Genomic DNA, 22,865 nt, shown 5'->3' on the forward strand with positions numbered 1-22,865 from the left:
CTTGATAGAGAATTAAGTTCAAGTTCAAGTCGAAGTTCATTTATTCACACTTATTCAAATTACCATAAAAACAACAATGGTAAGTAAGAATAGAATTGAAATAGAGCTAGCTTTATACCATGTTGAATTATGCATTGCATTTGTAAAGTGCGGAGCAGCTAAAGAAGCAAAACTTTCGAGTTGGCCACTACTAAAGGCACAATTAAAAGCACGAATTGCAATTTAAGACTGATAATAAGTATTATTAAAAACTGGATCATTGTATAATGCAATTCCAGGGATTTGATTGGTTTAGCGGCCATGGTATATATAAACAATAGCCTCCATTTGGCGCGAAAATAGGGGGCTTCACACTAGAGCTTGTAAGTATAATCTAAGTGCACTTGAAACCTACTTTGAGTGTGAAGGGGTAAAACCTACCAACTTGAACTTTACTAAGTGACCATCGAAACTTTCGCAGTTCAAAGAAGCCGAAGTACGCCGCCAAGTAAGGCCAACACCACACTTGAGAACGTACTTGACCAATAGGGAAAGGGAAACCAATTGAAAGCCACGTGCTGCAGTGCCAGGACAGATAAACATTTTGCCGTGAACTAAAATTAATTAAAAAAAAAATCAAAATGGATGGTTGGAGATACGCCTCGCAGTTTGAGGACTCCATGGAACAGTCTTTTTTGTAAGTAAACATAAAAAAGAAGGAAAAGCCGATTTAAACTTACGATCTTATTTGAATTTCATCTTTACGGACAGCCTGAACCATCAATTTTCAGTTCAGAAGATGTCGCCAGTTCTTTTGTTTTGTCGCCAAGTACTCGTAAACAATGAAGTACCTATGCATTTCCTGTAATGTTAAAACTCTCTGAGTTAAAATTAAAGACAAAATAAATAGTAAACAACACAAAACGTTTTTCCGTTGTAAAGGCCTAGGCTTCATGATTTTCCGGCGAGCAGTTGCATTTCTGATTTTACCGCGAACGATGATTGACAGCTTGTGCTTCAAGTGTATACTTTGTCACCAGGTGTGAAGCCAAGTTTTCTAAAGTGCGACTTGAGATTTTCAAGTGCACTTGTATCAAGTGCTTACTTGAAACTAACTTAGCTTGTAGCCGGTGAAGCCAACAAATATGCTCAGATATTTGTCCGCGGACATTATCTGTTCCGAGAAGCGAACAGTTTTCCGAGAGCGAAGCTCGAGGAAAAACTTTGAGCTTCGAGGAGCAGATAATGTCCAAGGACAAATATCTGAGCATATTTTTAAAGTCGAATGGAGGCTATTGTGTTTATTATCCTTCAAATATTTTTCGCAACATGCGGGAATCTCGCGGGAATCGGCAGGATCTGCCATTCTGTCATATGTCAATCACGTCAAAGTTTGTCAGTTGGCTTCCAAAATCTCCACGTCAGATTTCGCTTCAGGTCGAAAGCGTTTGTTTGGGGAAAAGGTAAACATTTGAAAGGAAAGTAAACTTGTTTAATTCCGTGAAACACAAAAGCAAGATACAAGTGGCGGATAAGGTTACAGGGAATCTAACTACCTCTCGAGAACAAGCTAAAGACCACTGAAAGCGAAAAACTGTAAAGTATCGCATTCCGTAAAAAGTGTAAACTGCCGTCAACGAAATAGCCGGCATCTCGTGTTCAATAGCTTACCGTCAAAAACGTTTAGAGCTCTTTAGAGCGTATGTTGTTTTCTGGTACTGGTTTATCGACCAGCAGGTTTATCTCTTCTTCTGTCACAAAAGCAAACCGCTCCCCCATCTTGACATTCATTTTAATTCCAAACTTGACGCTCCTTGAAGTTTTTGAAATTGGGGAATATCACTTCGGGAATATCCTCGGATATTCCCCAGTTTTAGCTGGGGTATATTCGGTCACGTGATGCGTTTAGACCAATCGCGCGCGAGCGAAAATATTTGATGGATTATAAGAGCCATTATACCATCCCCGAGAAACAGGGACCATTTACAAGATCTAGCAATATTTCTTGATTGTTTTTAATGAAGTTAAGAATTGGTTCATGCTTAGCGTGCGTATATCGAGTTATGGCTGCACGCGGGAAGTTTGGAGAGCACGAGAGAAGCGTAAGAGTTGCTCGAGGCTTAGCTGAGAGCAACTCTAGCTTCATGAGTGCTCTCCAAACTTCCCGAGTGCATCCATAACTCGATTTATGCACAGCTAAAAGCGTGAACCAATTCTTTTATAACATAGTGAAAATAAAGTAAATGATTCCTGGAAAACAGGTTTTGTTCCTAATTAATTACAACATTCTCTGTACAAAAAAAAAAAGGTAAAAGTGGTTTCTCACATCGGTTTAATCTAAACGTTTCATTAAAGTTCGGCAAGCTCTTATTGCGTCGTCGAAGGAGACGCTTCCTAATCGAGTCGTCCCAATACTGTCCATCATGCCCAGCGCGCGTGTTCCTTAGCGCAAAAAATCGAGAAAATATGTCGGTGCAAAATCGCACCGTCACAATAGCATAATGAATATGACAGTCCATCATGCCCAGCGCGTTTCGTACCCAGTGCCTACCGCTGTAAATGTTCCTAGGCCCGAGTAATCGAGAAAAGAGGTTGTATATCGGATAGGATTGTATATCGGATGGGATCGATATAAAAATAGATATTAATAATGTTTTGAAAAAACACACATACACACACACACGCGCGCGCGTTTCGGGTAAATAACCCTTGCTCAGTGTGGAGAAAACCGCTTTTTGTACTAAGAATCTACCTCTGTGCACATGCATGTTATCAAGCGCGAGAAATCCAGAAAAGGTTGTATATCGGACATGATTGATATAAAAATAAATATCAAAAAGTGCAAAAATGGTTTAAAAAACACAGACGTTTCTTCAGTGTGGTCATGTCATGCATCTCCGAGGAACTTTTCTTTCACCGTTCATTATAAAAACGTCACAATTATAGCATCTTAACGTCCCGCGTGCGTTTCATCCCGTTCCTCGTGGTCGCTACGAAAAGTACAAAACGAAAAGTACAAGACAATGCAAGATCCTTTTCTTTCTGAAATATTTGCCGCATCCTTGGTAGGATGCCCTATAAACACCTGGGACTGGTAGCATAAAACGTTTGTAACGGCTGTGGACAATTGTTCCGAGAAAATAAGCTAATGTTTTGCAACTATACTTACAGGTTCCTGTAATCTTAACATGATTAATGCAACCCAGTAGGGTGCCTAAGGGCCTAAGTCGACGCACTATAATCTTGGATTACTACTAGTAAATATACATTTTTTATGGTGTTGTCTCTCTGTAAAAAGTTTTTTATAACATAGCGCGCGCATGCTTCCACCATCTGACTTGCACACGTCATTGGATGGACGCACGGCCGTGCGTATGTTGAGAAATGTACCATTATGACGCCAATAGGAATTAGACTAGGATGCACGCGCGCTATGTTATACCAATTATTGTACTCACTCTTGTTGGATATAAGCTTGGCCGGGTTGTTCGCAAGCCGATTAACGCTAATCCACGATTAAAAGTTAACCGAGGTTTTCATCTTGCACATTAAAAATGATTTTCAAGGCTCATTTTAAGCTAATGGTAAAGAAAAGTCTCGGGCAAAACTAAAGAACAAAAATCGTTTGGGCGAATCCTTACGGATTAGTGAATATACTCCAATCAAAGTTCACGTTAACCCAGGATTAGCTTTATCGGGCTTTGAACAACTGGGCCCAGATGGTTATAAACAACTCGGCACTACGCGTCTCGCTGGCTATCAGTATCATCTCATATCCAATGGATGCTCGCGAAGTAATTGTTAAGTGTTACCCACTCCAGTAACTACGGTGAGACTGGCACGAGTGATGGATTATGGGATCGCTTGGGTAGAATGATGGAAATTACACCGAGGAATAAGAGCATTTCTTGGCAGACAGTTGTATAGGAAATACTCTTTTAGGGGAAAACTATTTGACAAGAGCTACGCTACTCTGAGAAAAATGACGAAAGATGTCAACTTATTCCGTCGGCGCGATGTCCATTTCAGAGCGGAAAAACGCTCTGCGCAATTTTTCTACGCATATCCGTTCGCGGGCGCAAGTGAATTGAAAATGCTGCCGTTCGATTCTGTATTGTTGAGCAGTGGCTTTTGTGCTTAAACTACATTTTACCATCTACGTTTTGTCCAATTTCATCGAATATGCTATAAAATCGGACCGGGCATTTTTCCCACACCGTGTAAGGACAAGAACGAAAACTGGACTTGCGGTTCAGGTTCCGGTACATGACTATAAAAACAGCAAAGGGGCACTTCTTTCGTAACTATGCTACACGAGCTTCATCTCTATTTAATTCTCTCTGTTTCTCATTACAAGACAATTCAATTTGCCGTCAGCACAACTGAAATTGAAATAAAATTCCATTTAAAAAGTTGCAACTGGTCAACCTCTGCTCACTGGATGCATTTATTTTTTTTTTTTCGTTTCTAAACACAAAATTGCGCGACGAGTGAATGATGGCAAGAGTGCGACCACGGAAGGCTTTGTGAAAGAAATTCAAAATCTCCGCTAAGCACAGTGACTAAAGGGATTATTTGGGAAGTTTCCGTGATTAAAGATATTTTTCCTGCCTTCAGTTGACCTGTGCAGATAAATATTGTTACACATCAGTTGTATAATTGACCTGAGCCTACTAGATGGATGCACACACACCGTGTCAAAAACAAACTTTTTTAATAAATTATTGTGTTTATCATGATCAACTTTTAGCTAATTATACTGGACCACAAGTAGCGAAAGCTAATCGAGGCGGGCAGTGAAAGACAAAAAGAAATAAACAATATACTGAAGAGGCATAAACTAAACTAAACTAAACTAAACTAAACTAAAGGAAATAAAGCAGTACAACATACTAGGAGATCGAAAGTAACGCATCGCATGAAATTGCTCTCTCGACACCGATAATTAGATCCTTGCGAAAAAAATTAAAAATCCACTCTGGCAAACAATTATATACTTTGGCAAACTCAGTAATTAACGATTAACTATTTTTCTACCCAGGGTTGAGCTCTCGACCTTAAATATTCAGGGGTTTGCTTATATAGTCGCCTTTTGTAAAAAGGTCCATGACAATAACAGACCCGTAGAGGCGATTTGTTTACACGCCGCGGGAACATTGAAGATTTGAAAATCTTTCTAAAATTCTAAGAAGCCCTAAGAAAATCGAACCACAGCAAGGTTACATCTGCAGCTATCTTCTTGTGTGGGATAATTATCGCTACTTACCGAGATATCTGCGGTAGCATAGTAAATTGTTGAAAATAAGAAAATTAAAATTGCCGCCATTTTTGAAACTTTTGGTGCCCAGCGCTCACGCAGAGTTCGCGCATGCTTTTTGTGTTTTTCCGCTCTGAAGATGTCCATCCATCTTCCCAAAGAATCCCACAATCCCTCACTCGTACCAGTCTTCTCACGGTTTCTGTGTGGGGAATTCGAGTTTATAATGGACTTTCATTGTTGATGAACGTTCCCGTGTGAACGTTGTTCTTTTCTAAATTCCCGACGAGCACATTTGAATGTCTTATTTTAGGGCTCCGGTCATTTGAGACACACACAACAAACAAGAGAATAGTTTATTGTTTTAAAAGTGTTTTTTCTACAGCAGGGGCGGGGGAGAACACTCCATAACGCCTGGCCAGGGGCGGGGGAGAACACTCCATAGCGCCTGGGAGTTTTTTTGTATCTGAATCATCCAACAAAATTTGACGTCACATCCGGTCAAATTGGCGCTCAACAGCCTCTCTCGGCGAAGTTGAATGATGGCGTCTGGGTCAGGCATGATTTCTTCGGATTTTTGAGCCATCAGTATCAGGAATTGTGAACTGTGGATATGAAAGATGTTGTAAAGATATTGCTTCGACTTCACGAGCAAGAGTTTTCCAAAGGAGTGATTTTTTCTATTGTTTTGACGCAAAATACGAGACAGCTAAGCGTCCTGTCATGGCGAAAATTTCACACTCTCAAAACGAGTGGCGTTCAGACTTTTGGCTCTTGTGGCTTCTGATCGTTCGAAAGCTGAAATTTTAATAGCCTATCCCGTGTGCAACATAATGGAGGAGACATCGTCAGTCATAGTTTGCAGTGTTAACATCGGGAACCTAATTATCACTCGACGTGAAGTGTTGGAAGCCTGTATCATTGAAGCTGTTCCAATTGTCTTCGTTTTAAGAGACTCGTAATCCTTTCAGGTGAGTAAATGTAGTTATCTTTATTTCCAGTTCTTTTCTGCCGACGTGAGTACCTTTGCATGTGGGCTTTAGAGTAATAAGTCGGTTTTGTGCTTCGTAGTTCTTTAATAAAGACGCTAGTGACGATTAATTAATAAATAGTTCATATCATGTTGTCCTGCAAGTGCGGGCTTGAGGAGGGGCTTGAGTCAGAAAAATTAATGTATCTGCGTAGCCTGGTTCATATTGCTAGTGTGAGACAGTTGTTAAAGTTATTGATGTCAAGCCATCTTAAACAATAAATTAAATAGCATTATTGCGAATGACATTATTTCTCAAGTATTGAAAGAAACAACCCCTTCACCCTTTACTTCATCTGCACTCTCACCACTTGGGTGCTCATGGGTTAAGGTCATTCCCTAAAATAGAACCTACACTCAGATTTTTTCCAAACTTTGCCCATGTGTGGTTCACTATATGTAAACTGCAAAAATGAAATAAAAAGAGGGGGTCTCCATGCTTGTTCATCAGCAACGAAGCATTGAAATATGTTAATTTCTGCATGTTTGGACAAAAAGGACTATAATAGAGCATTTGCCAAAAACGGGAATTATTTTCTGAAAAGAACAGTTAACGGCTCATTTCATAGAATATTTTCCTTGTTCATAAATCATTTTCAAATGTGAAATCTGTTTGAAAACTATTCCTAACCAGTACTACTGAGATATTCGACAAAATAATCTAATTCTTTACTTCTGAAGCTAGACCAAAATGTCCATTGGCTAGATATTAAAAGGTGCAAAATTTGATATTTCAAACACTAGGATTTTCCTTAAATTTTCACAGTAGTTAGTAAACGATATTGTGGTTAGAAATCTGAAAAGAGAAAATAGGTTCACCAGGTTGGTTTTGCAGATATTTCACAAAGCAGTGGTAAATCGAGTTTCAAAACTGGTTTCTCCGCGAAGGGACTGGGGCGAGTCTTATGAAAACACCTTAATTTCCTCGCAAAATGCAAATTAAGAATTTTGTTGTTAGATACAAGTCAGATTGAGTGATACTCAGTAGTTAGCTAGAAATGAGCGTAAATTTTTTATTTTGCCATTGTGCGCAGTAGAGTTGCGCACTGCAAAACAAGGGAATGACCTTAAGGCTTTGTATACATTTGTACTATAATTATGTGACGTCAAACTGTGGTAAGAACAAACAGTATGCCACAAGCCACAGACAAGTAGCCTGCGTAACAGTCGTTTCCGTTTCCTTCAAGCCAAGCGGGGTAAGCGCGCGAGGGCATTGGGCAAAAAGGAGCAAAAAAAGTGGGTGCGGGGGGAGAGGCAGGGAAGGAAAGGAAACGCCTGCCGCTGAGCCCAGACATTTGACCAAACGCCGTTCGTCAGCGAACGGGAGGCAATGATGTATTACCATTGGTCAATTGTCTGTCAATCAAACCCATGGACCAAAACAACATCCGGTTAACTGTTTATCAAAGATGAAAATATGGACGAGGCGCAAAAGAACTCTCTCGAGTGTCCTTTCGACCAGTGGTCTCAAAAATACGACAACTATTGGAAGCAAAATTGGCTGGTCAGAGAGCTTGTTTCACATACGAACAAAGAAATTTTTATTCAAACTCTGAAATCATAAATAGATTGAGGAGGCCTCAAGTAAATACTCTGCAGGAAAATTTCAGTTCTAATCACGGTCTGAAAAGGCAGTTTTCAATATTTAGAACGACTTTGTATTTCACGCTACGCGAAATACAATTTTATCCTGGAAACGCGAGGAAGTATTTAGCCATGTTGGACAAGCTCGTTCTGTCTGTAATTCCAGCTGTAAGCAAATGAGTTGATATGCTAAAACGTAAGTATAATTTGTCTTGGGTAATTTTATCTACCTTTGTTCGAGCGACGTTAAGTTTACAGATAATTCATCATTCAAGATAATCTTCTAAAATACTGTAGCTTAAAGCAAACAATTTGCCCGCCGCGATTGTGTTTTCGCTGAGATTTACCAGAAGTTAAAGATGATTGGTTTTCATATGACATTTGACGTGACAGTGTAGGCCCCAAGGGAGCGAAGCCATTTGGGGGCGTTCAGTAAAACGTCTGGGCTCAGCGGCAGGCGTTTCCTTTCCTTCCCCGCCCCTCCCCCTGCACCCACTTTTTTTGCTCCTTTTTGCCCAATGCCCTCGCGCGCTTACCCCGCTTGGCTTGAAGGAAACTGAAACGACTGCTACGCAGGCTACAGACTAGTGGCATGACCGATGTTCTTACCTTGTTTTGATGTCCTCTTTGGGTTATCAAAGGCCACATGGAAGGCCAAATGGACTTTGAAAACTCTTTATGGCTGACAATGTCATTTGTACATCATACAATATTATTATTTACCAGTTATTTCAGTTATGTTAGTTGGTGCCAAATATTTAAGGGTGGGGAATTGCCTTTTTCTCTGTGTCCAAGGTTGGGGAAGAGAACATAAAGTAAAAAAAAATATTGCGAATTCCTGGAGGTTATCTCGCAGCAGAAATTGACCCATACATTAAGTTCTAATAACATTTTCTCGTTTGAACCAATGAAATTCAAAGTTCATTTTGACAAGGAATTTTGAGTTCTGTTTAATTCAATGAAAAATCAAAAGTTCAATAACCACGCAATCAGTTCAGTAACAGTAGACCTCAATTGTAAGAATAACTATGGGTGAAAGGTTTTTTATTACAATGGGACAGATACGAGGAGAGGGGAGAGGAGAGGGTTTTACGAGAGCGTGGTCCATACAATTCAATTAAAAAAAAAAAAACTTCAATAACCACACAAATTATCAATTCGAAAACCCACATTCATTCAGTGACAGTGGGCAAATTGTAAGAATAACTATATAGGTGAAACGTTTTTTTTTTGTTACAATGGGATAGGTAGGAGGAGAGGAGAGGGGAGAGGGTTTTACGGGAGCGTGGTCCATATTTAGAGTAGGCAGAAAGTTACAAGTGAAACTAATAAGTATCTATGTATTACAAATAATGGTAACAACCTGACATGCATTTAAAATAATAATAATACAATAATAATATTTATCCAGGGAGCTCACTCGCCTTGGTGGTTTTCAGTGGGGCCCTGCAAAAATCTATTGCCCACTTATCCATAACCCATTGTTTGTCTTTGTAATCATATTTGGCAACAGCTGCCCAATCATGTAGCTTTTTCTTGTACATAGTTCTACTTCTTTCTTGTCAATTATGTAGACTAGTGGCCTGTTGGTAAATTTGTAAAAATCTAGAAGTCCGACGGTTCATTGAAAATCAAAAAAACACATATCAGTTCAGTGACAGTAGACCTTAAATGTAACAAAAACTATAGGTGATGTGTTTTCAACTTTCTCTCCTTCATGTTTGTCAGGGATGCAAATGAGAGGCCTGCTTGTAAATTTCATATTAGTTCAATTCAAAGAAGGCTTAAAAATTCAATCACCACACCAAAACAACAAACCTCCCCCCCCCCCCCCCCATCCCCCCCCAAAAAGGGGGATTATATTGTAATGTATATTTATTTATTAACCACCTGGGTGATAGCAGACCTCAAAATTAAGAAAATGTACTGGTGTGGGTGTTTTTAGTTCAATGGGGCTTGCAGAGGGAAAGGGAAGGGAAGTGGACAAATGTGTTTGCATTATATTAATAGGTTTATACATTATATTACCATGGTTTAGAATTTTCCTTACCTAGATGAAATTTTTAGGGATTTTAAGTTTTTAATTTTTCATTTTAATTCTTTTATTTTTTGAGATTTAAAGGAAAACTCAACAGGAAAGAGACCGGCAATTATCTCCCCAGACATGGCAAGAGGCAGTGGGGCCCTGCAAAAATCTATTGCCCACTTATCCATAACCCATTGTTTGTCTTTGTAATCATATTTGGCAACAGCTGCCCAATCATGTAGCTTTTTCTTGTGCATAGTTCTACTTCTTTCTTGTCAATTATGTAGACTAGTGGCCTGTTGGTAAATTTGTAAAAATCTAGAAGTCCGACGGTTCATTGAAAATCAAAAAAACACATATCAGTTCAGTGACAGTAGACCTTAAATGTAACAAAAACTATAGGTGATGTGTTTTCAACTTTCTCTCCTTCATGTTTGTCAGGGATGCAAATGAGAGGCCTGCTTGTAAATTTCATATTAGTTCAATTCAAAGAAGGCTTAAAAATTCAATCACCACACCAAAACAACAAACCTCCCCCCCCCCCCCCCATCCCCCCCCAAAAAGGGGGATTATATTGTAATGTATATTTATTTATTAACCACCTGGGTGATAGCAGACCTCAAAATTAAGAAAATGTACTGGTGTGGGTGTTTTTAGTTCAATGGGGCTTGCAGAGGGAAAGGGAAGGGAAGTGGACAAATGTGTTTGCATTATATTAATAGGTTTATACATTATATTACCATGGTTTAGAATTTTCCTTGCCTAGATGAAATTTTTAGGGATTTTAAGTTTTTAATTTTTCATTTTAATTCTTTTATTTTTTGAGATTTAAAGGAAAACTCAACAGGAAAGAGACCGGCAATTATCTCCCCAGACATGGCAAGAGAGGAAACAGACAGTGAAAGGAAGAAAGCAACAAGCGTCATTTTACCTCTTTAACAGTCAGCATCTTTGATCTTTTAGAACAGCAAGATAAATCCACTTTTAAAAGATTTATTAATAATCATATGCCAGGTGCGATCATTCCCAATGAAAAAGAACCAGTATATAATTTGCGTAGGAGAAGGTGTCACCTTCCTAAGATAAAAACGGAGAGTATTGTTGTATTTTATAGTGTATTAATTTTTTTTTTACTTTTTCACTGTAACTTAGGATATGTATTTTTATCCTTGATTGAATAAAGGTTATTATTATTATTGTTATTATTATTATTATTATTATTATTATTATTATTATTATTATTATTATTGTTATTACTATAATTATTATTATTATTTTAAGACCGGAAGAAACTGCGATGGCATGCAGTTAGCAGAAGACAAGGAGGAGCTTGTAAAAAGGGAAACAGGGATTGCGGCACTTGAGAGAAGAGTCGAGAGACAAGAAGAGTCAGTTAAAAAGTAAAGCGACAATTAAAAAAAAAACAGTAGTGGAGGCCAAGCGGGTGGCTGCCCAGCTAAGGCTTATGGCTGGTCAGCTTGACAGCTTGGCTGACCAAATTTTGGATCATAGGAATACGTCAATGTAATCAAACACAATGCTGTACACCAATGTGAAAATTATTGTCAGCAGACATTTATTAGACTTTGACACATAGTAAATTATAATAAATCATATAGCTAAGCGGCCATTGCAGTTACTCCTGGTCTTGTCACATTCTTCCTTTCACTGTCTGTTTCCTTTCCTGCCGTCTCAGTGGGATTTGCCGGTCTCTTTCCTTTTGAGTTTTTGTTTAAATCTCTAAAAATAAAATAATTAAAACGAAAAATTAAAAACATTAAATCCCTAAAAATTTCATCTAGGTAAGGAAAATTCTAAACCATGGTAATATAATGTATAAACCTATTCATATAATGCAAACACATTTGTCCACTTCCCTTCCCTTTCCCTCTGCAAGCCCCATTGAACTAAAAACACCCACACCAGTACATTTTCTTAATTTTGAGGTCTGCTATCACCCAGGTGGTTAATAAATAAATATACATTACAATATAATCCCCCTTTTTGGGGGGGGATGGGGGGGGGGGGGGGGGAGGTTTGTTGTTTTGGTGTGGTGATTGAATTTTTAAGCCTTCTTTGAATTGAACTAATATGAAATTTACAAGCAGGCCTCTCATTTGCATCCCTGACAAACATGAAGGAGAGAAAGTTGAAAACACATCACCTATAGTTTTTGTTACATTTAAGGTCTACTGTCACTGAACTGATATGTGTTTTTTTGATTTTCAATGAACCGTCGGACTTCTAGATTTTTACAAATTTACCAACAGGCCACTAATCCACATAATTGACAAGAAGGAAGTAGAACTATGTACAAGAAAAAGCTACATGATTGGGCAGCTGTTGCCAAATATGATTACAAAGACAAACAATGGGTTATGGATAAGTGGGCAATAGATTTTTGCAGGGCCCCACTGAAAACTGCCAAGGCGAGTGGGCTCCCCGGATAAATATTATTATCATATTATTATTATTTTAAAAACAAGTCAGCCTGTTACCATTATTTGTAATACATAGCAGCGCTCCAAGCTGCGACCGTTTTGGTTGCCATGGCGAGTGGAAAAAATATTTGGCGACTAAAATTCTGGCGAGAGTCGCCAATTGGCGACCAGCAGATTAAAAGAGAATCTTACTTGAAAAATTATCAATAATAGGACGAATTTAAACAATAGTTCAAGTGGCGGCGTCACCTGTATTTCTCTTTTCCTCTCTCGTCGTTCACTAACTCAACGTGAATGCGTAAACTTAAAATGAGCGTAGACTTGAAAGAGGCCAAAGTTTACTTACTGTACCCTTCTGAGGAGCAGAACTTACACCTACCCCGACAAAGACAGTTTCCCTGTTGATACGCTTCAGTGACCGGCTGACCGCAAACGATTTGCCAGGCCGGTCGGTCTGTTGGCGGCAAACTGAATCCATTCCTTTAACATATCGCAATGCAAGATCGAGCGCGAATAATTTTTGATGTATTTTACTTTATAATAAAAATAACTGGATTTCTGTCCTGTTTTGTGCATTTCATTAGTTTTGGGACACTGCCTTATGGAATGAAAAGTCAGGAGCTTTAATTTTCCCATGAGAAAGAAAAATTCAGTGCTAAGTCCAGGTGCAGTTGTCAAGCATGAATAACTACGCAAGTCTGCTTACTTGGTGGCCTCTGCAGCTCAAAGTGGCAAATTTGATCAATTTAAAGGGGTTTTGCGTACCATTGGCAATGTTGCCCGGTCTCACCAGCTTTGTTATGTTGTTAATAGATCATTTTTGCTACTAGACGTCAGTCTCTTCCTTCTCTCTCTATTAGCAAAGCTGGATGTGTTGAAAACGAGCCATTTGGCACATTAAACCTTCGTGTAATATGCCATGAAGTGTCCTCCTTTACATTTCTTCTTTTTTCTTTTTGGCGACTGCATTTTCTTTAATGGCGACCATTTTACAATTGAAGGTCGCCAACAGGCGACTTTTTGAAAAAGTGAACTTGGAGCGCTGCATAGATACTTATTAGTTTCACTTGTACTTTCTGCCTACTCTAAATATGGACCACGCTCCCATAAAACCCTCTCCCCTCTCCTCTCCTCCTACCTGTCCCATTGTAATAAAAAAAAACGTTTCACTTATATAGTTATTCTTACAATTGTCCACTGCCACGGAATGAATGTGGGTTTTTGAATTGATAATTTGTGTGGTTATTGAAATTTTGTTTTTTTTTAATTGAATTGTATGGACCACGCTCCCGTAAAACCCTCTCCTCTCCCCTCTCCTCTTATCTGTCCCATTGTAATAAAAAACCTTTCACCCATAGTTATTCTTACAATTGAGGTCTACTGTTACTGAACTGATTGCGTGGTTATTGAACTTTTGATTTTTCATTGAATTAAACAGAACTCAAAATTCCTTGTCAAAATGAACTTTGAATTTCCTTGGTTCTAACGAGACAATGTTATTAGAACTTAATGTATGGGTCAATTTCTGCTGCTAGATAACCTCCAGGAATTCGCAATATTTTTTTTACTTTGTGTTCTCTTCCCCAACCTTGGACACAGAGAAAAAGACAATTCCCCACCCTTAAATATTTGGCACCAACTAACATAACTGAAATAACTGGTAAATAATAATATTGTATGATGTACAAAAGACATTGTCAGCCATAAAGAGTTTTCAAAGTCCATTTGGCCTTCCATGTGGCCTTTGATAACCCAAAGAGGACATCAAAACGGGGTAAGAACATCGGTCATGCCACTTGTCTGTGGCTTGTGGCGTACTGTTTGTTCTCACCACAGTTTGACGTCACATGTGCATAATTATAGTACAAATGTTAAGGTCATTCCCTTGTTTTGCAGTGCGCAACTCTACTGCGCACAATGGCAAAATAAAAAATTTACGCTCATTTCTAGCTAACTACTGAGTATCACTCAATCTGACTTGCATCTAACAACAAAATTCTTAATTTGCATTTTGCGCGGAAATTAAGGTGTTTTCATAAGACTCGCCCCAGTCCCTTCGCGGAGAAACCAGTTTTGAAACTCGATTTACCACTGCTTTGTGAAATATCTGCAAAACCAACCCGGTGAACCTATTTTCTCTTTTCAGATTTCTAACCACAATATCGTTTACTAACTACCGTGAAAATTTAAGGAAAATCCTAGTGTTTGAAATATCAAATTTTGCACCTTTTAATATCTAGCCAATGGACATTTTGGTCTAGCTTCAGAAGTAAGGAATTAGATTATTTTGTTGAATATTTCAGTAGTACTGGTTAGGAATAGTTTTCAAACAGATTTCACATTTGAAAATGATTTATGAACAAGGAAAATATTCTATGAAATGAGCCGTTAACTGTTCTCTTCAGAAAATAATTCCTGATTTTGGCAAATGCTCTATTATAGTCCTTTTTGTCCAAACATGCAGAAATTAACATATTTTAATGCTTCGTTGCTGAAGAACAAGCATGGGGACCCCCTCTTTTTATTTCATTTTTGCAGTTTACATATAGTGAACCACACATGGGCAACGTTTGGAAAAAATCTGAGTGTAGGTTCTATTTTAGGGAATGACCTTAACCCATGAGCACCCAAGTGGTGAGAGTGCAGATGAAGTAAAGGGTGAAGGGGTTGTTTCTTTCAATACTTGAGAAATAATGTCATTCGCAATAATGCTATTTAATTTATTGTTTAAGATGGCTTGACATCAATAACTTTAACAACTGTCTCACACTAGCAATATGAACCAGGCTACGCAGATACATTAATTTTTCTGACTCAAACCCCTCCTCAAGCCCGCACTTGCAGGACAACATGATATGAACTATTTATTAATTAAACGTCACTTGCGTCTTTATTAAAGAACTACGAAGCACAAAACCGACTTATTACTCTAAAGCCCACATGCAAAGGTACTCACGTCGGCAGAAAAGAACTGGAAATGAAGATAACTACATTTACTCACCTCGAAGATTACGAGTCCCTTAAGGACGGTGCCTACTAATACCGAAGTATTTTTGTGCGGTTTATGACTATGCAGGAAAAGCAGATCTTAGCAAGGGCTATTGGAATCCAAAAAGAAAATTGGGGGTAACCGTGCATTTTTCAGAGATAAGTAAGCAATAATATCTCTAAAAAGCGTCAAAATAGAAAGCAATGTATGGGATTTTTTCCTAACTTGAAGCTTAATTATCTCTGAAAAATGCATGGTTACCCCCAATTTTCTTTTGAGATACCAGAAGCATTTGCTGAGTTCTGCTTTCTCCGTATAGTTTTAAACCGCGCAAAAATATTCCTGTATTAGTGGGCACCACCCATAGGAAACCCGAGTATCTCGAGATGCGCAGAACGTATGCGCAGTAACAATAGTAGGCACCTTCCTTAAAACGAAGACAATTGGAACAGCTTCAGTGATACAGGCTTCCAACACTTCACGTCGAGTGATAATTAGGTTCCCGATGTTAACACTGCAAACTATGACTGACGATGTCTCCTCCATTATGTTGCACACGGGATAGGCTATTATAATTTCAGCTTTCGAACGATCAGAAGCCACAAGAGCCAAAAGTCTGAACGCCACTCGTTTTGAGAGTGTGAAATTTTCGCCATGACACGACGCTTAGCTTAGCTGTCTCGTATTTTCCGTCAAAACAATAGAAAAAAAACACTCCTTTGGAAAACTCTTGTTCGTGAAGTCGAAGCAATATCTTTACAACATCTTTCATATCCACAGCTCACAATTCCTGATACGGATGGCTCAAAAATCCGAAGAAATCATGCCTAACCCGGACGCCATTATTCGACTTTGCCGAGACAGGCTGCTGGGCGGCAATTTGACCGGATGTGACGTCAACTTTTGTTGGATGATTCTGATACAACTAAAGTGGAGGATTTATAAGTAGTTTTTAAAGATTTAAAGGTTAACGTACAGTTGCGGCGAAAACAAAGAAAGAAACAAGAACAGAAAACAAAAAGAAATAAGTAAAAAATCTTTCCAGGACAAGCTAGACTAGTTTCCATTCCTCTTGACGTCAAAATGTCTCAAAATCCTTCAGCGACTTATCAACAAAAAAGTTTAATCCAATGGTGATCTTGTGGTAGGTCTTTCCTTGACGCTTATCCACGATAAAACTAGTTAATCGAAGTTTTCCGTGTTGGTTGGTGAAAGTTTTAAGCTAATGGTAAGAAAAGTCTACGTCAAAACCGAGGGACGAAAATCTTCTGTTAAATCTCTTAATTGATTAGTAATTAAACTCAAATCAAAGTTCACGTTAACCCAGGATTAGCTTAATCGGGCTTTGAACAATTGGGCCCTGGGGTCAATTCAATAAAACTCTTTCACTTTAATCTAAAAGTCGGACCATTGTATTTCTGACTAGCGCAGCCGGAAACGAGTTTTTAAAAATCTTTAAAAGTCCAGCTTTAAAGTGTCCGACTTGTAATTACAGGTGTAGCACACTACACGTGTAAAAGATGGTAAGAATCCAATTTAATAAAACTTTTACAAGAGTCCAACTTGTAAGTCACAAGTGCAAAATACAACTGAAGTCGCATGTCACTTGTAAACACACTGAGTAAGACTTCAGAAAAACAAATTGTATTTTGAAAACATTTCGTCTTCGAGTGAAGAGGAACTCGACGAGCTCCTGAGATGTCAGATAATCCGTCGACCTAGGAAGTTTGAGGAAAGACGGCTGTTTGAGGTCCAAAAGGCCAAGGGAATTTCGAGAGAAATTTCGTCTCCCGGTGGACGCCTTCGGCCATCTTTTAACGCCGAGACGTGAGGAATTATGTGGCAGTCTGTTTAAACAAATAGCAGAGAGGTGACAAGCATAAACTAGCTAGCCTGCTGTCCGCGCTCAAAGACAGTGGGAGATATAATTTTAGGACTAGGCGTATGTTTTCAATCCCAAATGTGAAAACAAAGAGGTTTAGAGATACTTTCATAATGCACTTTGCAATTAAACAACAATTGTAAATAGAAAATTAATACTAGTGTAGTTAGCATTTTTGTAGTTTGAAATTTTAAACATGCTGTATGTAACACAATTAGAACAAGTAATTCAGTTTATAGCTGCAAGTTGTGGTTTTTTGATTAACGATTTATCATCTTTTATCATCAATAGGCCCGCGTTTGGAACATACAACGAGACGTAACCGAGCACTAACGGTAAGACAGCAACTTTTAGTATTTCTCCACTTCCTTGGTACAAATTCCTTCTATCACGTAATGCACTCTTGTCATGGTATCTCCACCTCAACAGTATGGAATATCATTCATCGCGTTGTCCCTGCGATACTAAGCTTTAAGCAAGAGTTCATATGATGGCCTAACCAGCCTCTTAATATAGCCGCAAAATTCAGACACATAGCAGGCTTTCCCTGTGTCGCAGGATGCGTTGATGGAACTCACATCCCAGTGAACCCACCTCAAAATGATGAAGACGCCTACGTCAACCGTCGTCATTCTAAATCTCTGAATGTCGCTATGGTAGCAGGCCCCGATTACACAATCTACTTCTGTAGCAGTCGATGCCCTGGAAGGTGGCATGATTCACGAGTGATTAAAGAAAGCACTTTGTGGACCGCCTTTGAGCAACAGGGGCATAGACCATTTCCAGAAGCAGTTATTCTAGGTGACTCTGCCTACGCGTGCAACAAGTGGTTGCTCTCCCCTTTCAGAGGAGACGTAGAAGGGGCTCGTCTCAGGTTTAACAAGGCACATAAGAAAACACGCTGCACTATCGAGAGGGCCTATGGCGCTCTTAAGAAAAGGCTCTACAGACGGGAATGCGTGAGAGTGAGAAACATGAAAAGAGCCGCCGAGCTTGTCCAGTGTACTGTTATACTGTACAACCTCCGCATTCTGTTTAGTGATAACGGTGATGATCTGCTTGACGATGCAGATCTCGACATTGCATGACGACGATGAGCTAGATATCAACAATGGAGAGGAACAAGAGGACAGACGACAGCCGTTGCTGCAGCACTTCCAATGAGTGCGAAGGATAAGACCAATGACACTTCAAAACTTAAACTGTTTCAATATCATCAAAAGAAAACAGTCCACAACGAAATACGCCATATTTTTTGGAAGGGCCAAATTAATATACCATTTGTTACTCAAAAAAGTGAGTGAATCAAAGAAGACTGGTGCAGGGGGGAGTGGAGAGCTTCCAACGCCACCTAGTTCAAACCAACCCAACGATTAACTTTACTATCTGCTGAGTTAACAGCCGCTCCGGTTCTCCCTGGGCTAGTGCACTCGCACATTTAAGAGGGCTGAATCATATAAAAAGGGACTGTAAAAACTACAAGTGTAATTTCTTTATTGAATTGACCCCTGGTCAGAGTCTTCACTAGTTCTTTGTTTGTCTCTTTAATATCGCCATGATTTCGCATCACGAACAGTTCTTTACGTGGGATGCCTGTTGCAAACCGCGTCAAGGTTTCGGTCGAGTATCTTCTTTTTTTCTTTTTCTTCTTCGTAGTCACAAATTGTAATGTCTTTTAATTAATTTATTCATTAACCAGGATTAAACCTTCTTTCTGACTAGAAGAGAGATTTTTCTCTTCTATTGTTTCAATTGTCTGCAGCAAACACGGCCCAATCAGAAACCATTATCTGCGCGCATATTTATAGGTCTTAGTGGGGCCTGGAAAGGAAGGCTTTTGTCCTAAGCATAAAAAATCCAATCAGTCAATCAAAATAGCAGCCTTGTTCATTCACGCTTCAAGATTCTTATATACCGTTTTCAGAGAGAAAACAAACCTTTTTGAAGCGATAAATCGCAAAAAATAACTTCTAAGAAGTGCTCGACAGTTAAACGGTGGAAATTGGAGAGTTCACGGCGAAGAATTACGCTTTGAGAGACAGATTGCGGTATTTCAAGGCCTAAGTTAGTTTCCCGGCATTGATGCCGTCCATATGTTGGCTGAGTTTGTTGTTGATTCTCGTACCTGCTCCGAGGGTTTTTTTCCGGGTTCTCCAGTTGTCCTCCCTCCACAAAAACAACACTCAGTTTCAATTTCCAATTCGACTCTAATTAACCCTAATTCGACCCGGCTTAATTTACCTCGAGTTAGCTTGGCACTACCTTCCCTAAATATTGTTGCATATTTAAAATTTGGTCATTCTTTCAGAAAGATGAGCAACATATTTTTATTAAGGGATGCTAAAATAAAGGAAGGCTTTATACTGCCGTAATAATTACAAAAATAAGATGTTCATATGATTCACTTCTAATCACAACAACAAAAAGAAAAACCTTTGAATGCAGAGGTCCACACAACGCAGGAATTAAACTTGCTGGTAATTTTGCCGGATTTCTCTTGTGAAAGACCTCGTGTCAGGTGTCACTTGAACGTGAAAATACAAAACTGAATGCAAGGCTGGCACTACGGCAAAGGGCCCACAACAACAACAAACAAGGATGCTAGGATATACTTTAATCAACCCTGAAAAAGCTTGCTAGAATCCTTCCACCCAAAAAATCCTCAAGAAAATTTTATTTCAAATCCCAGAGCATTCCCTAATTGCTAATTTCAAACCTAGCTAGAACATAATCTCGAACCCAGAGTCCTCAGGCTCTTTGACCAGCGCTTGGTCGCCAGGAGAGACTCTGGTGTACTGGAATTTTATTACCACAGGATTTCTGCGCTGGGTGAAACACTGAATGCAGCCAATCAAAAACTTTATTTTATTTCAAATCCCAGAGCATTCCCTAATTGCTAATTTCAAACCTAGCTAGAACATAATCTCGAACCCAGAGTCCTCAGGCTCTTTGACCAGCGCTTGGTCGCCAGGAGAGACTCTGGTGTACTGGAATTTTATTACCACAGGATTTCTGCGCTGGGTGAAACACTGAATGCAGCCAATCAAAAAATTTATTTTTTTTCGAATCCTGGCGACCAACCGCTGGCCAAAGAGCCTGAGGACTCTGGGTACAAGATTGACCCAGAACATGGGCCGTTCGCATCTTCCGGTTATTACTTTACGCGGAAGCCGGCCTCAACTGAGGGATCGAATATAAAACACGCCTTATTCGACGCTAAGGTCATTCACCTCTTTAATAAAAGTCAAGAGTATCTCTTCTTGTTCGTGGCCATTTGGCTGACTTAACAGATTTTCAGGGAGCCCATTTGGTTGAGGGAAAGTATCACGGGCATTTTGATGTTTTTGGTGTGCAACAATGTCTTCACTTAGTAGCAAAATAATTTTAAACACCAAGATAAAGAATCGAAATAAACTGAACTCTTGAAAGAGGAACAAATAATAATCTGTTCTAGCGCAGTTTGGAGTTCAAAAAAGTTACCGTAACTTTTTTCAAGCTTGCTATCCATTCAAAAACCCAATCCATCTTTTGTGACTCACTGATCTTGAATTTTAGTACACTGTACTTTAGTGGTAATTTAGAACAAAGCTGTATCATTATTTTATGGTTTTTGTTCAGTAATAGAAAAATGCTTTCGGGGATTTTTGAAATGGCACCAAATTACTTGACACTTGTCCTTTAACGTGGCTGAAATACGATGTTCTAACACGCTGAAAAATTTTTTCCAGAAGGAAACTGACGAGAGATGTTGCGGCAGCAGAATATTCCAGTTTTCAATTCCGCTTTACGGCGAATACCGCTCACTCAGCTTTGTTTACACCACAATTCGCAATCAAGGAACACCCTCGCTTGCATTAATAGTATCTTTATTTCCGCTAAGTTTTACCACGCGTAAATCAACCTCGTGGACTTCTATTGTAACGGTGTGTTATAACAGCCAATATTAGTAACAAGGGGGCTCATTAGGGACAATAAATATGGTCGTGGGAGGTCAATTTTGGTGTAAACTACGCTTTAGTGGTAATGAAGCCCCGAGGAAACGTGACGATGAAAAGAATTCAAAAGAGTTTGGCTTTCAGATTTCAGCTGTGTCAGTGCTCTAAAAAAATTACAGTTTTTGCCGATTTAAGTCTGAAGGTTATGGTTTTGAATGGAACTACCCGGGCGTCAGTCAGAATAAGCGTATTGATTTCTTTTCGTCAGTCCGTGAGATCAAAAAGAGAGAGACGTCTTCAAAAGTCAAATCATAAAGTGCAATGCGCTTTACTCTTTGAGTTGACGCAAACGTCAAGTCTGAAAACTCCGGTATTTGGATTTCAGAGGACATTTCCAAACCTGAAAATACGGTCCAGAGAGCGCCCAACACCCTCCCAAATAATCTGAATAATCAGGAAAAATTTTAAAAATAAATAAAAATCTGGAGAGTTTCGTAGAACCGCCTGCTAACAAAGGCCCTTTCAAATGCTATTTCGAATTGTTTTTAAGTCAGTAATAAAAAATCTAATGTACGCTGTGCTAGCGTTAATAGCAAAATTGTGAGATTTATTAATTTGACCTTGACATGTATGAGAAAGATGACCATATTGATACGGAATGCTGATGGGCGGTTAATTAACGGGCGACTATAAACGAAATCCATTTTATCCAACGTGTTGATAATCATTCATCATTCAGTAAGAATTTAAAGGCCTGACCGTGCAGATAATTTATTTTAAAATTTGGCGATATTTTGTATTAGCTTTGGAAAAATAAACAACTCATCTTACAGTGTACAATGAGGCACGTACGGACATAAAAAACGTGATCCCCATATAAAGTGCTCTGAGTTTATGATCGATTGGGATGTATTATAAATTCACTCTTTCAGTATTTGCTTTATATATCTCCGCGTACATCACGAGAAAAACTCATAATCACTTATACACAGTGTATTACGATGTATGGAATATGTATGTGATTTGAACTATTTTCATAGCCGGTACATAACTTTGTAAAATTCACGAAATCTTGTTTTGAATACATGTACGGATTCTACGTGCTGCTGTCTTTGAGCATCATCAACTTTAAAAAGTGTCGAATGTCTTTCAGTTTAGCTGAGGTTTCGAATTCTCGAAGTTAGAGCAAAATCTCGCGGTAACAATTTCGCGGCAAATTTTAGCGATATTCGATGACGACAAGTGCACACGTACCAAAGCTGAAAAAACTATACAAACATTCAGTCTCAAAAAGACATGAGTGACATTAAGTAACTAGAAAAAAAAAATCAATGAACAGGAAAGTAAAGTTAAATTTTCTTTCTATGGATAAGCCGATTTTCGTGGGTTGAATCTTAACGCGACCAGAACAAGGAATTAGGATACCTGATAATCAAAAATTTTCATTTGTAATGAATTCTTTTAAAATTGAAAGATTTAAATGAAGGAATATTTATTTACCAAACCTCAAGATGAAATTTTATCTGTCATTTGCCTAAGTTTATCGCATTTTCACGGCCTTCCGGGTTCCACGTTTTTTTAAAATATATTTTTGTTCTTGTATCGCCAGCACATTGTGACAGAACTAGTTTCAAGTAACACGGGCAACGCTCTTTCTACTTTTTGTAACATGGAAATTTGCTGCGCACGTAGATGGTAACACGGGCAACAATCAATCGCAACTTGCAATGCAACATCGTTGC

General features: G+C 38.9%; 1 long non-coding RNA gene across 1 annotated transcript; it reads left to right on the forward strand.

The window, feature by feature from the left end:
• The first annotated feature begins 5,729 nt into the window (after window positions 1–5,729).
• On the forward strand, window positions 5,730–11,300 carry LOC146451772 (uncharacterized). Its single transcript, XR_014859948.1, has 2 exons — window positions 5,730–6,207; window positions 10,703–11,300. It is a non-coding gene; the product is annotated as an uncharacterized LOC146451772 (long non-coding RNA).
• Window positions 11,301–22,865: the final 11,565 nt, after the last annotated feature.

This window comes from Pavona decussata, unplaced genomic scaffold, assembly GCF_977016875.1.
Source record: "Pavona decussata unplaced genomic scaffold, jaPavDecu1.1 SCAFFOLD_384, whole genome shotgun sequence".
NCBI lineage: Eukaryota > Metazoa > Cnidaria > Anthozoa > Scleractinia > Agariciidae > Pavona > Pavona decussata.